The following is a 16,989-nucleotide window of genomic DNA, read 5'->3' as shown; positions in this document are numbered from 1 at the left end:
GAGTGACATTGGGTTGACGTTCATTTCAACGTCGCCAGACACAACCATCACCATCCAGGAAGTGCAAAGTCAGTCAGGAGTCATCTACAAACATGGTCTGTGACTAACGCCAATGACGTCAGTGTACACCATTGTATGTTGGCAACATCCCGTTTGCACGTACCGCATACATTTATTCTGGTTTTGATAACGTCAGCATCAAGGGCTAGGATTGCACGCATTTGACGGTGCTCAAGAGAACCTTAAACATGTGGGAATGTAAGAATAGTGTTACTCATATGTGATAGAACGTGGGACAGATTAAGGTGAACACTATTATCATCTCTCTGGGTCTTTTGGCTACCGGGAACAGTTATCCTAAGGCTTGTCAAGTCGATATAGGATGCAGGGTTTAGATTTGAGACACCCCCACGCTCGCACGCACACAATACCATATTATTATGTTTAATTATGAATATGGTTCATGTAAAACAAAAGTACAAATAGTGTTGTGTGTACTTTTGAAACCTGGATTCAAAGGATTCAAAAGTAGCAATAGTACCCATGTGGGGAATCGAACCCAGGTCTTCGGCTTGACGAGCGAACGCTTTAACCACTAGGCTACCCAACCGCTCCTACGTTGGTAAATAATACTGGTATTATCTGCCCTACCACTGAGGCAAAAATATTAAGAAGTGATTATTTCTATTGATGAAAAACCCAACAACTGAAGCTGACTATGTTTGGCAAGAAATATATGTGTGTTTACAGTGATGTTCTATGTCAGACACTATAAAAATACAGAAAAATCAACAAGAGCATGTTTGGGTTGGGACTGGTTGATAGAAATATAATCAATTAAGCTCGGTCAAATGCAAGGGAATGCATTTTTCTATTAGTGGCATCAAGTAAACTTAACTTCACAAATAGCCCATCTATATCCACTGCAAGACAGATGATTCAGCATTCATGCTGTTTATAAACTTGTACAATTATTTACTATCCAAAATACTATACAATTATGTAACCTAGGTAAATGTCTTGTTAATGCTCTTAAGATAAGAAACATGTAATTTATATTGTTTACATTTGTTGTGCCCTTAAACGCACAATGGTCTTAAGTGCACAGAAATCATAAATAAACATGAGTGGGCGGAGCTTATGTGACCACGTCATACGTGTTTCGTACGCACTACTTCTCTCTTGAACACGGAAGTGTCTTTACTTCTGCTGAGTCGTGTAAAGATGAATAGCGTGTAATGAGAGTGCATTTTCCCCTACAGCATAACAAAAACAGCATTTCCTTCTATAGTTACCATTTATAAATATTAAAGAAAATATAGCAATATTCAAATGTTTGTTAAAAGTTCGATCGAAAATTTGCAAGGGACCGTTCATAATGTATAGCTGGGCTGGGATCGAGTGATGATGATTTTTATGGAGAAGCACGTACAATGTGAATAACAGTCAAAGTGCATGTACATGTATACAAAATTATGCTCTCTCTCTCTCTCTCTCTCTCTCTCTCTCTCTCTCTCTCTCTCTCTCTCTCTCTCTCTCTCTCTCTCTCTCTCTCTCTCTCTCTCTCTCTCTCTCTCTTTCTCTCTGGGTGAGTGTGTAACTTTAGAAAATTAGAGAGAGTGTGAATTCTACTCTTTTAGGTGGGGTGGGGGTAGCCTAGTGGTTAAAGTGTTCTCTCATCATGCCGAAGGCCCGGTTCGATTCCCCACATCGGTACAATGTTTCAAGTCCATTTCTGGTGTCTTCCGCCATAATATTGGAATATTGCTAAAAGTGGTGTAAACCCATACTCAGTCTTTTAGCAGGGTGGTGGGTTGTCTGCAGGTCTTCCCTGTTGGAACTGAATTTGGTGTTTGGTAATCAATTCTTGGGTTATGTGCCATGTTCTTTATCAATAAGGCCAGACCAATGTATTTCTTGTTTTACATATTTTTGTCCTCAGAAGAATTTCTTGTAAGTTTACATTTTTGACCAATAAAAACATTAGGATTTTATTTTTTGAGCGGGGAAAATTCACTTTTATTTCTTTTCGTATTCTGGAAAAAATACAACTGGAGGATACGTAAAACAAGAAATAGAATTGGTCTGGTCTAAACTTGAAATATAGGTGTGCTTATACAGTATGCATGAGAAGCAATGTATACAGGACACCTTTAGCACAGTTTACTAAAGGTAAAAGATGCAAATGTGTTATGTGATTTTTAAGATATGAGAAGTTTAAACATTTGGGACATCTTTGAAATAGTGTGAAATGAGAGATAGTTGGTTATGATGCCTCTATCAGTATCATACCAGTCACATCCCAATCAAGGGCATCAACTGTATATATTTGCATTGGGGTAGGGAGTCAAACCAATGCCTGAGGCGTCACATAAGTTTATGCAGCTGAACATAGACAAGCATGTGCAAGGTGAACATGTCACAGTGGACATTTTCTGTCCAAGTATAGACATCCATCAAATCCTGCATGGTGTTAGTTGTTTGTGTATTCAGAAATGTTGTAGAGCACCAGCTGACCAGATAAAAACTGACCATTGTCAGATTTCCCCATAAAATGACAAAAAGAAATGAGTTTTGTTAAAGATGTTTTATTACTAAAATACAGAGCAGCCTGTCTTGAAATGGGACAGGCAAGAAGAATACTATGAAATGTAATTATATGTAGTACCGAACTCATTAAGTTGGTTCACACACATATCTTTATGTCTGTTGAAAAGACTCTTACAAACAATTGAAGTAATGCCATTGGCTCACCAACGTGAAATGTGTAAATACGTGGAGGTTACACGTATATGGCATTGAACATTACACCCATCATATTTGTGAAAATATAAACTAGTAAACAAACCAAGGTAGCTATTTGAAAATATTTCAAATATTTTCAAGTGTTACAAGAATAATGTAAAACCATACAACTGATTAAAATCCAACAATAACCAAGTCTATGATATAAATACAAGTATTACAGTCACATTTCACAATCATCTCGGGGGAGGGTCGGGTGTGAGGTGTGTGGTGGTTTAGCCTATAGCTAGTGGTTAAAATCTTCGCTCATCACCCAGAAGACCCTGTTTTGATTCCCCACATGGGTACAGCCCATTTCTGGTGTCCCCCCATCGTGATATTGCTGGAATATTGCTAAAAGTGGTGTAAAACCATACTCACTCACTCAGTAATTATAACCAGACATGAAAATAAGGAATACCTTGCATCATATATGAGTAATAATAAGTGAAACATGTTTTACAGCTACATGAACACTGACATCAACTTTAATGATCATGACCAAAACCTTCAAAGAACAGGGTATCCATTTGAAAGAAGAAGCACATGTCATGTTTAATTATGCATGTGTGAATTCCTTCTTAGAACCTGTGTTGTCTTGTGACATGAACATTTTACCAAAACAATTCCCAGGACTAATGAAGAATAATCTCATTAATCTTTGTGTTGTAGTCATTATGGAAACAACACTGTTTCACTGGGCTGCACATCTTGTTTATAAATTATTACCTTTATCAAATGATTTGGTATGAACCCATGATACGTAACTACATTTAACAAAATGTCCTCCAGAAACAAAATATGGCAAAATCTGGAGCAACAAAAACTGACAAAGCTGAATATTTCAAGATGGGGAAATTTTCTTTTTTCTAAGACTAACAGCATACACATTAAATAGTTAGATGTAACATCACATGTAAGACATTATTCACATATCATAAATTACACATATAAAACTTTCTTCATTCTGGCAAAGGGCAACAGTTTTACATGCCTTCCATGGCAGACATGCAGAGACTTAGTTGCCAGTATGTAAAGCCTTAATTAAATACTAACTATCACAAAAGTAATATAACAGCCAGTATCATGAAATACAAGAAATATGGTATAACTTTACTATTCCATTGTTTACTACATGCCACATATACTAATATCAAACCATCAAACTATATCAAATCATACTTCTAAATCACATTGTCATGCAGTGTAAAAAAAATGTCACTGGAAAGGTGGTCCAATTGTTCAGCAGGACAATAAGCACAAATGGGGGACAGAAAAGCACAAAATGTTTGTGTGGGAAAATTAATGGAAACTTCTGTTCTGCTGGCAAAATAAATAAAAATTATTGCTGAGACTATTTTACTGCTTCAAAACAGAAGTTCCTTAATTTGTCTCCATTATGGAGGTGTTACTCAGCTGACATCAGAATGCCAAAACAATTATCAAAATACATCATACAAATCAGTAAACTGCATAATGAATGCACTTGAATTATTCCTGTAGTCCATCAAGATAACTGTCATCACTTGTCATCTACAGTGATGGGGACACCTCTTCCTGGTACTTGGTCAGCATCATATTCTGTTGATTTGCATTCTGGTTAACCTCTCGAGGTAATATGTGGCTGCTCTGAAGTACAAAAAGATAGAAGTGTTTTTATTTATATTGAACAACTTTTTATGGATAACAACCTTTTTTTATTTTATAAGTGTGACGTTTTGATAAGAATTTTGTACCATTGTGAACGAATGCTTGGACAAGGTGAACTACCATAAATGTATATCATGTACCTGCATCACAATATTTGGTCATATTTGGGAAACTGTGTTATACATCAACCGAGATACATTAACTCAGTTAATATTTTATGCTTGTTAAAAAATAGCAACAGTCAGTTTCAATGAGATAATAATAGCATCAGTAAGCTAATTTTCTTTTGGCAGTACAAACTTAGTCCAACAAAAATCACAAGGGTGAGGGGGGAGAGGAGTTTGATGATTTTTATGGAGAAGCATGTACAATCTGAGTAACTTAAAATTTATGTACAAAGGAAGTGACCCCCCTCCCATGTACAAATACAATTATGCCCCCCCCCCTCCCTCGCCTTCACATTAATTTGTATATTTATAATTTAAACATAATTATGTACACAATTGCTGACCCACCCGGGTACATGTGTACAAAATTCACGACTACCCCTACCTCCCAGAAGAAAACGGGTGACCCCTCCCCTTAAAATCATAACCAACCAACCAACCAACCAACGAACCAACCAACCCACCAACCAACAAACCAACCCACCAACAAACCAACCAACCAACCACCCACCCGCCAACCCACCCTCTGTGCATCAACCAACCAACCCACCCACCCACCCTCTGTGCATCAACCACCCAACCCTCTGTGCATCAACCAACCCACCAACCCACCCTCTGTGTATCAACCAACCAGACAACCAACCAACCAACCAACCCGGCCACCCACCAACCAACCACCCACCAACCAACCAACCAACCCACCCTCTGTGCATCAACCAACCAACCAACCAACCCAGCCTCTGTGCATCAACCAACCAACCAACCCTCTGTGCATCAACCAACCAACCAACCATCCCTCTGTGCATCAACCAACCAACCCATCAACCAACCCACCAACCCACCCTCTGTGCATAAACCAACCAACCAACCCACCCACCCTCTGTGCATCAACCAACCAACCAACCAACCAACCGCCCACCCACCCTCTGTGCATCAACTAACCAACCAACCCACCAACCAACCAACCACCCTCTGTGCAACCAACCAACCAACCCACCCACCCACCCTCTGTGCATCAACCAGCCAACCTAACCCTCTGTGCATCAACCAACCCACCAACCAACCAACCCACCCACCCTCTGTGCATCAACCAACCAACCAACCAACCCACCCACCCACCCTCTGTGCATCAACCAACCAACCAACCAATCAACCCACCCTCCCACCCTCTGTGCATCAACCAACCCACCAACCAACCCATCCACCCATCCACCCACCCACCCTCTGCATCAACCAACCAGCCAACCCCACCCACCCACCCTCTGTGCATCAAACAACCCACCAACCAACCCTCCCACCCACCCACCTTCTGTGCATCAACCAACCCACCAACCAACCCACCCACCCTCTGTGCATCAACCAACCAACCAACCAACCCACCCACCCTCTGTGCATCAACCAACCAACCAACCAACCCACCCACCCACCCATCCTCTGTGCATCAACCAACCAACCAACCAATGAACCCACCCTCCCACCCTCTGTGCATCAACCAACCCACCAACCAACCAACCAACCAACCAGCCACCCACCCACCAACCCACCCTCTGTGCATCAACCAACCCACCCACCCACCCTCTGTGCATCAACCAACCAACCAACCAACCCACCCACCCTCTCTGTGCATCAACTAACCAACCCACCAACGAACCAACCCACCCTCTGTCCATCAACCAACCAACCAACCCACCCTCCCACCCACCCACCTTCTGTGCATCAACCAACCAACCAACCAACCAACCAACCCACCCACCCACCCTCTGTGCATCAACCAACCAACCAACCCACCCACCCACCCACCCTCTGTGCATCAAACAACCAACCAACCAACCCACGCACCCACCCTCTGTGCATCAACCAACCAACCAATCAACACACCCTCTGTGCATCAAACAACCAACCAACCAACCCACCCACCCTCTGTGCATAAACCAACCAAACAACCAACCAACCAACCCACCCACCCACCCACCCACCCTCTGTGCATAAAACAACCAACCAACCAACCAACCAACCAACCCACCCACCCTCTATTTCTACCAATTAAGTTTGTCTGAAATAAAATTCTCAACTCTTTTCAAAAAATAACCTTTATGATTTGATAGAGCAAGCATTTAACATTTCCAAAACGAAAACATCATTGAATTTTGATTAGGATAATTGCCCATATTAAAAACAGGTGTTTTGAAAAGTGAGAGTAATAACTGATTGTTGTGTGGCCTATACATGCGTTATTTATTGTGAATGGATGAAAGTTTGTAAACTAAGATTAAGGAAAAGTTACAGTCAAACTAAAAAAAAGGCAAATTTTAAAATGCATTAAAAGTTGCTTTACAAACAAAACAAACAGATTTTAGCTGTAATTATCAGTATCTGGCAAGAGGAAGTGTTTATTCATTACAATAAACTCAAAATCATAAAACATTTATTCCAAAATCTTGTTAATGTGGTCTTTTTCAGTTTTGTCAATTAGCAATCTGAATTGTTGGAAAAATGTCTGAACTTTGACATTCGGGTTCTTCCTGATTATTCGCAATTAAAGCTCACTTGATGTGTAAATGTCATCTTGGTATATAACAGAATTGTTATTCTTAGTCAAAATGTAATTCAATTGTGTAGTTTGAGCAGGAGAGGAATAATTAGTTTGGGTAAAATTTCAGTCCAATCACATTTTAATCAACATATTCTTTCATAAAGAATAGAGAAAAGGTTATGGTATCTGTAAAACTGTCAGTGGATAAAGGTTTTTGTAACTACAGGTTGATTAAATTGATGGCTATACCCTAACTTTTCTGAAGCATCACATCTTATTTTCAAAATAGGGTGGTGCCTAATTAATGCACAGGGGTATAAATAAATAAATAAATAAATAAATAAATAAATAAATAAATAAATAAATAAATAAATAAATAAATAAATAAATAAATAAATAAATAAATAAATAAATAAATAAATAAATAAATAAATAAATAAATAAATAAATAAATAAATAAATAAATAAATAAATAAATAAATAAATAAATAAATAAATAAATAAAAAATAAATAAATAAATAAATAAATAAATAAATAAATAAATAAATAAATAAATAAATAAATAAATAAAAAATAAATAAATAAATAAAAACCAATAAATAAATGTAAAAAATAAATAAATAAATAAATAAATACACAAAAAGCATAAATAAAATAAAATAAAAAAAATAAAAAAAAACCAATGTAACAAAAGCCATAATTAATGAACGTTCCCTTAAACGGACATTACATATCCACTTTTTTCTATTCTGCACCAAGATGTAACATGTTGCATCATTACACTGTTACAAAACAAAACATTCATGTTTGTTTTAAAAATGTTTCAAGACTGATCTCATTTTGGTGGTTTTGAGACAGTGCATCAGATATGCAGTTAGCTGCCCTTCTTGTTCAAACTCAAGATCACAAAATGAGGCCTATAGCTCCAGTTCTTTTACAGTTTGTACCTTCTAGTATCCCTCATCTTAGCATTTGCATACCAAATTATGATTCATCTTGAGTTTATTAGTCCCATATACTATACCCATCAGCTAATACCTTTCTTGGTGTCATCACATCTACTCTTGTTTGGAGTCTGTTCTCCCCTTCCTGAAAAGTAAAATTATTTATCACCAAGTGCAAACATGTTCCTTTAGCATAAAGCAATGCTTACCATTATAATATTTCTTAAAAGTGTCTCAAATTGTAATAACCTTTTTGTCATGGGTTTCTCCTTCTTTTGCATCTGGCAATGAGTCTGTTAGGACAATACATGTGAAAAAATATGATATTTTACCTACTTTGGTACAAATCCAGGCATCAGCAATGTTTTCATTTCAGGGTACATATAAGAGTGAGTAGGTGAGTTAAGTTTTAAGCCACACTCAGCACTATTCCAGCTATATGGCAGCGGTCTCTGAATAATCGAGTCTGTACAAGACAACCCAGTGATCAACAGCATGAGCATCGATCTACCCAATTGGGATAAGATGACGTGTCAACCAAGTCAGCAAACCTGACCACCTGATCCTGTTAGTAGCCTCTTACGACAAGCATGGGTTACTGAAGATCAATTCTAACCCGTATCTTCATGGGTTCATGTAAGAGTGGATCATTGTAAATGGTTAAAAATGTACTGTTTCTTTGTTGGCTCTAGAAATTGCTAAATATCAACAAATGCTTCATCACACACTCTAAACAAATTACCTCTTGCATTTAGGCACTATATACCATCCATACCTGTGCTGACCATGAACTTGTTTAAAAAGTGATGATTTTATTTACCACTAAGTTACCATCAACCAATGTTCATCCAGTGACATAAAAATCAGTCGAGTGCAATTTTTTGTTATTAGAAATTAGAATTTGTGTGTGTGTGTGTGAGAGAGAGAGAGAGAGAGAGAGAGAGAGAGATGGAGAGAGAGAGAGATGAGATGAGAGAGAGAGATGGAGAGAGAGAGATGAGATGAGATAGAGAGATGAGAGATAGAGAGATGAGAGATAGAGAGAGAGAGATGATGAGAGAGAGATGAGATGAGAGAGAGAGAGAGAGAAGAGAGAGAGAGAGAGAGAGAGAGATGAGATAGAGAGATGAGAGGGAGGATGGATGGGGAGGGGAGGGGAGGATGGGGAGGGGGATGGGAGGGGAGATGGGGGGGGATAGGATGGGGATGGGGATGGGGAGGATGGGAGGGGGGGGGGATGGGGAGGATGGGATGGGGAGGGATGGAGGGAGGGGATGGGGGGGGGGGATGGGGGATGGGGAGGAGGGGATGGGGGATGGGGGGGGGGATGGGAGGGATGAGGGGGGGGGGAGGGATGGGGGGATGGGGAGGGAGGGGGGATGGGAGGATGGGGATGGAGGGATGGGATGGGGATGGGAGATGGATGGGGGAGGGGGATGGGGGGATGGGGGATGGGAGGGGATGGGAGGGATGGAGAGGATGGGGAGGGATGGGGGAGGAGGATGGGGGATGGGGGGATGGGAGGGATGGGGATGGGGGAGGGGGATGAGGGATGGGGGGGGGGGAGGGATGGGAGAGGGAGAGGGGATGGGGAGGGGAGAGAGAGAGGGGAGATGGGGAGGATGGGATGATGAGATGGGGAGGGAGAGAGGGGGGGATGAGATGGGGGATGGAGAGAGGGATGAGGAGAGAGAGAGGGGAGAGAGAGAGAGAGGATGAGAGAGAGGGGAGGATAGAGAGGAGAGGATGGAGAGAGATGAGAGAGAGAGAGATGGAGATAGAGAGAGAGATGGGATGAGATGAGAGAGAGGATAGAGAGAGAGATGAGATGAGAGGAGAGATGAGAGAGAGAGAGAGATGAGAGAGATGAGAGAGAGATGAGATGATGAGAGAGATGGGATAGAGAGATGAGATGAGAGAGATGAGATGAGATGAGATGAGAGATGAGAGAGAGAGAGATGGGGAGAGAGAGAGAGAGAGAGAGATGAGATAGAGAGTGTCAGGGTGAAGGCAGAGGTCAGGGCGGGTCAGAGGCCAGTTAGATTTGACTCAACTTAGCTGACAGCACGTTTTCCACACATGGTCGTAGAAGAGAGAGATGGTGCATACCGTGAGATAGGATAAGTTATAAAATATATATTAAAACCCTCAAAGGGTTCAAGATTACTTAATGACAAGTGTATTTCTAAAATGACAAACTTGAGATTTGTACTAAATGGGAAATGATATTCAATGATTGTGAATTTTCAATACACATTTCTGCAAATAGTTATTTATACTAAAATATATAATTATTCAAAATGAACCTGACTGACAATGATTTGTCTACCGTTAGTTTGCAATGATGTTTCTGAGAGCAATTGTTGTGCTTATTAGGACTGTTGTTAAACCATAAAATTCTGGAATGATCTAGAAATCAATTAATAACTATTTACCATGAAAAAAAACATTACAAATATTTGATTTGGTTTGGTACATTACATAATGATGTATTACTAAATCAAATCATTATCTCTGCAAAAACATATCAATTTATGTAAATTTAAAAATCAATTCCAAAATTCATTAAATATAAAATGGCAGCAAAAGAGATATTTTCCGTTCAAAACTTTGAAATAATGAAATTGATAAATTCAGTCTTAAGTCTTAAATGGAATTCACTCATGCCAATATTCAGCAACAAATTATAATTACATCTTTACACCTTTTCTGTGTTTGTTGTTACTGTATACCTTTGACTATAGGAACAAATAAAAAATACATAAAAAAACATGGGAATGTTAAGATACAATATGAATACACTTTGTCAAACTGATTTTTAAATCATAGCTTTTGTGAAAACAGTAACAAGAGGGCACAGAAATCTACATCCTTTTCCCTTTCAATGGTGCATAAAATCACCAGAAGTGTAAACATAAGAGAACATACCATTAATCCTAAAGCATATGAGCACAAGTTACATAATAATGACTACACCGAAATCTTTCACTCCTCCCTACTCTTAAAGCTTTCAATATCTTGTAATGCCATGAATTAGAAATGGTACCCTGGTACTTTTCAGTGACAGAGTTTGCATTTGACAGCAAAGACTGAAGTCATACATTCATAATAATAATAATCATAATAATGTAGCATTCATCAGTCCTTTAATGTTTGTATGATGCTGTACCTTTCTTTTAATTGCCTCTGCATTATAATTAACATCCCAGACTACTCCAGCTGTACCATAAACTAGGTCACCAAGACTGACTACCGCCTGGTCACCTGACTCAACATAGATTTTTTCCTGGGGATCTATTTTCACCTATATAGATACAGCACTGTTGTATGACATGGGATAACAGATGTGCCCACTTGCCTAATTAAATGCTAAATCTAAAAATTCAACAGTGCCCCTGCATACAGTTCAGATTGCTCCTCTTCACAGCAAGAATAGGCATCAACTGAATTCCAAGCTTTTCCTCAACAAACTGTTGATCTGGACTGGGGGGCAAGCCCAACATGGGATGGTATGGTGAACAACCTGTAAACATATGAAGTTATTTATACACACAAACATTTGTTTTTAATGCCATAATATAAATAATAACTGCATCCATGTGTTGATGTTTTCTGAGTAACCATGAAGGGATGCACAAAATAGACACAGATGTTGAGATTTAACTTTAAAATGCCTTATTTGACAATTGAGGTTAAAATGTAACATCAAAACAGAAAAGTCTAACTACAGTATATAACATTGCCAAAAGGAGCATACCTGTTAAGGTGTCATGACAGAAAGATGTGAACTGTCAAATACATTGATTCACTTAATGGAAAAATAACAAATACATCTTCATCCATGCATGTGCAAATGAAACTAGCAAAATATCTCTATAATCCTAACAAAAGTGGGGTCAATTGTCTGATTGTGACTATGGCATACAGTGTTCATGAATTACTACCAGTTTGTGGTGGTACCAACGGTTCACAAAAAAGCTGAGCCTATATTGCCTGACCAGTGAGTGGGAACCTGCAAGTCCAATACATCTGTTCTGTGTTTGTGGCTCTGCCCTAACGTTGAAATGTTCCAACTTACACCAACAATAATTTCCTTCATATCAAGCATCAGGAAGATGCCATTACATCTGTGACCTTAACCATGGACATGACCTTTATAGATTACATATCATATTTCAGATCCCATATATATTATTTGTTATTTATCTCCTACTCTTCCCTGATATTAGGGATGGTGAGTTAAGACTTATGACAATTATTGTTCCCATTTCAATGCATAATTAGTAGTGTTGGGAATTGGTTAAAATTGATCATTGGTCCATTACAACCGATCAATCATCGAAAATAATTGGTTAGGATCATTTATCAAATGTTCCTGTTACCTTTGTTAATGCACAAAATAATTTACAAAAACCCATGTAGTTCTTTGGGTTTTGGGGTAAATTGCACAAAATGCATTTTCATACTTCACATATTTAAAGGATGGCTAGTATGTGGGGAACATAAATTTCAGGAGTCTTTAAGATAAATTCAATCATGACTTGGAACAAGCTTGTAGTGCTTATGAAATGTAAATAAAATGACTCAGACAAACCAACCTTGTGAAAAAATATTGTTAATGCAAACAAGTGTTCCAAAACTGCTTGTGTTTGATTATGAGAAAACATTTTCGATTGCTTGGTCATTTTAGTCACTGCGACCAATCTTGATTATTTCAATAAATCAGACCACCACTAATAATTGGTTGACTGCTCACTTAAACTCAGAGCCTTGGTCACATTGTGGTATTCTTGGATTTCCCAATCCATACTCAAGGTAGATCCTATGTAGTTGATCCACAAAGTCAATGGTATGTTGCCCCACTGGTGTTTTCTATATCAGGTTTCAAATTTGCTTCATTAGGAAATTTGGGATAACAATTGCCTGTCACCCTGCTTATCAATAAACTCCTGTACGGATTCCTAAGAATTTCCAGCATAATACCGGTTTATCAATGTTCTAATATTTTCGGAATTTCGGATCCTGAACCCAACAAACGCTGTGTATATTTGTGGATATGACATTATGAAGTCCAGACTGAGGAATCTATCATGGGATAAGTTATCATGGGATAATAATTCATACAAAATTCATTATTCATTATTACCACTACAAGCAATATATTAGGATTCAGATATTAGGAAAATATAAATATAGAATATTAGTAATAGCTTAGAGAAAGACTCCAGTCAAAAGTTGTAAAACTCATCTCACAGACATACTATTGAAAAAGGTATAAATTACGGCTACACAATTTCACAGATATCCAAGATAAAATCCTAGCCTAAGGTATTGAGGACTCAAGCTGTTAGCAACCCTTTCAGTAATTCAGAGTTATGACCAGACGATTAAATGCATCTATTGTAATCCAAGCACCTGTAATTGACACATCAGATTAGGCTCATTGAGATCTAGCCCTAAGATCCAAGCATCCAGTAAAAGTGCCATCAGATTAGTGCCAGTTAAACTAGGATTAACAAGGATTAAGAGTGATTGCCCTGTCTGGTCATTGAAGGACCCACCCATTTAGTATATTCTGTATTTGATAGGCTAATGTAGGTTACACCCATTTTTTGTATCAGTCAACCAATCATAATCTCTTTATTGTTTTAATTGTAGATAAAATGTCTCTATCTTCATTTGTCGATGAGTAGGGTTTAGACTCCCAACACAGGTCAGCTCTAGCCCTCAGCCCAGAGGGTTGTACCGACTCTCTGTGGCCACCCCATGTTACTCCGTTCTTGTAAATAAAATTGTGATTAGCTTCTTGTGACTTCGGACTCTTTTGCTGAGTTAATTCCCCCAAGCAGACCAGAACGCCAGTTAGATAAGGTGTTTCACTGGAACCATCACTTGGACCCAAGACCAATATCATAATAAATCACTATTTTCCTGTCCCCATCAATAATTTCCAGTCTGTATTTTCCATGGACAGGGTTGTGGATTTCTTTCAAAGGTAAATCAAACTTGTTCATTTTCTTTCAAAAATGATAAAACTTGACAATCTTACTTTTCTGGGGAATGTCACCTCCTTCAAGTTTTAATCTAAGGCAGTCGTGATGTCATTTGAAAGAACACCAATGCTTCTATTTCTTGAAGGTTGAGCCTGAAATGCATCAAAATCCATCATTAGGTTCAATTGTACCTCATATGTTTGTTTCTATTTTATCTCACATTATGTGATTAATGTTAATAATGTTATATAATTTATTGAGTTATCTTACAAAAGTTATTAACAAACGTATACAATACAAAAGGTACACACAAGGACCCTCTTTATTCTATATGGAGTGTTATTCCACACAAAAATGAAAAGAATAAGACAAACCAAACTGAGGTAAAACATATTTTAATGTGGTTGCCTCATCAGCATTAAGATTACTCTGTAGAGTTTATTTGGGTAAACATACTGACAGTATGGTACAATGAACATATCACTGCACAATAGATTATAACATAATAAACACATATGAAACACATAAACAGTCACTGAACACTATATTAATGCACACCATTATTAACATACCATATCCAGATGTAATCGCACCCAAATAGTTCAGCTGCTGCCTATACTTAATATGTGGCTGATTATGAATTAGGGCAAATGAGACACTAACATGACTAACAATTATCTTCTAACTAAGAAACAAAGGCTAGGTTCTGTACATTACTGTTAGGATGGATTACTTGTTGAAGTGGTAGTACATCTCAGTGATGTATTAATGGTAATCATAATAATTATAAAGCCTTTTAAAATGGAAAAGAAACATTTATTATGCATATATAGTCCTTCAAATCCATTAAATCCTTTCTTCAATATACATAATAATTGTCAAAACATATCACATTTATACAAGTTGTACACATGAAACCATGTTATATGCAAGATTACACTTTCTCAGTAAGATACACATTCTAGACATGTTTGGGGTTCAGTCCCATCCAGGATTTGAACCGACTCTCTCCACCAAATCGCCAACATACAAAGTCAGTGATCTAGCCAACTCAGCTGTGAACATAATGATATTGTCAGACTTTCACCGCACCTAGTCAAATACATCCAAAATGGCCTTTGGTCCAAAATGTGTTTTACATGCTCTAACCTTGAACAGAGTAAATGACATGGCAACTAAATAATATTTCACATGTGGTAGTCTCCAAAGCAGTTTGCAAAAGAAAATTATTTAGGTGATAAACAGCTGGTGTTTCCTTTTGATATATTTTGCTGTAATCTTCAGGTTATTATAAATATGAAATATGAAATGGATACTTACATGCACTTACATGTTGCATGAAATATCACTAAACTACATGAGTCAATAATGCCTTGTCTTCCTATGTGATGTTTATATGTGTACTTATGACCCTTCTGCAGCTGCCCTTAAACATACAGAAAGGTCTTAATGTTGAAAAAAATGGAGATATCTGCACTAGGCAAATCTGTGTTTTATGTACTGTATGTGTACATGTGAGTGAGAGAGTGAATTTAGTTTTATGCCGCATTTAGCAATATCCCAGCAATATCACGGCAGGGGACACCATATATAGGCTTCATCCATGTGGGGAATGGACCTGGGAAGCAAACCAGTGGGCTACCCCATGCCCTGTATATGTGTACATGTCACTTGAATTTTTTTTAAAAGAATTGGATGAAGCTTCAATACTTTTCCCTGTCCAATATGTCTATATGGCACAAGATACAGAGAGATTTGTTACACTGAAAAACTTGTAAGAGATAAATTATGTCTATTTCATTAATGTTTTGCAAAATGTATTTCTGCATTAATAAAGAATGTTTTATAATCATACAGATACCATGGGAGTTTATTCATTTGTCACATAAAAAGAGAGTCATGGGATAATTTCACGCAACATCATATTTCGAAGGACAGAAAATCTTTAAACCTCAAAACTAGTAACTATGCAACCTCCTGTTCATTAATGGTCAGTTGTTTGCCTTCCTCTGCTGACATCATCAAATCATAGCAGAGTCTGACTACATTAATAGAATATGGTTTTGATATTCATGACCTGATGTGATTGAGATAGTTTAAAACTGTTTCAACACACACTCCTGCATTGCTTATATTGTAAACTAACAACTGTCCAGGTTTGATAAACCACTTATGAGAGGGCTAACACCAGTGTCTGATCTTTTGTTTATCCCCAAAGTCATTTGTGTAAGCATTTTTGATGTAGGCTGGTGATCTAAGTGGAGAGGAATCAGAAACATTGTTCAAAGTTAGAAAGCACAGAATTCAGGCCAGAAATTGGCCAGGGTCACATTAAACAGCTTTAAAGTCCTGACATATGTAAGGCTGAATAATGAATTTTGCCAGAAAGTATAAAGTAAGGGGTTGGAATATGCCTAGCAATGTGAAACACTGACCAAAGAACCCTACTGCCTGTTAAAGCCAGGAAATTTAAATTGAAACAGATGAAAGCTCTTTGAGACCACAGCATGAAACGAAATTACACATGAGTCTATCAATTCATCAAGCTAAGACTTTGAAATACTTCCATGAAATAAAAAAATTCACTGTTTGCTGTTTTGAGAATGCTAGACTTGCCAATTTCATATATGAAAAACAAAATGAAAAAATCCAGATAACTGAAGTTTATTAGTTACCCTGCCCAAAAGTGATTATTATTCATCAGAAATATCTAATGGATGAGGTTGAGAGAGTTATGAAATTTGAGATACAGCCTTCACTGGACTGGGGCACTTAAATGTACTGTATGTACCTACATGTTCAAGTACCACAACTTGTTCAAGGTGGTAGAGGATATCAAGGTTAAAGGAGGGTGCACACACTGCCAACATCAGACCGACTTGTTGAAACACAACATTGGATGTGAAGGCTTCTGATT

General features: G+C 37.9%; 1 long non-coding RNA gene across 1 annotated transcript; it reads right to left on the bottom strand.

Moving 5' to 3' along the window:
* Positions 1-3,491: 3,491 nt before the first annotated feature.
* LOC124278261 lies at positions 3,492-16,907 on the bottom strand. Its single transcript, XR_006899046.1, has 5 exons — positions 16,868-16,907; positions 14,129-14,224; positions 11,483-11,602; positions 8,174-8,224; positions 3,492-4,413 (listed from the first exon to the last, which is right to left on the bottom strand). It is a non-coding gene; the product is annotated as an uncharacterized LOC124278261 (long non-coding RNA).
* Between the last annotated feature and the right edge of the window lie 82 nt (positions 16,908-16,989).

The sequence above is a fragment of the Haliotis rubra genome, unplaced genomic scaffold, assembly GCF_003918875.1.
Source record: "Haliotis rubra isolate DU_JTF1 unplaced genomic scaffold, ASM391887v1 Scf234, whole genome shotgun sequence".
Lineage (NCBI taxonomy): Eukaryota > Metazoa > Mollusca > Gastropoda > Lepetellida > Haliotidae > Haliotis > Haliotis rubra.
The sequence above is the reverse complement of the archived record's forward strand: the minus strand, read 5'-3'. Positions and strand labels throughout refer to the sequence as shown.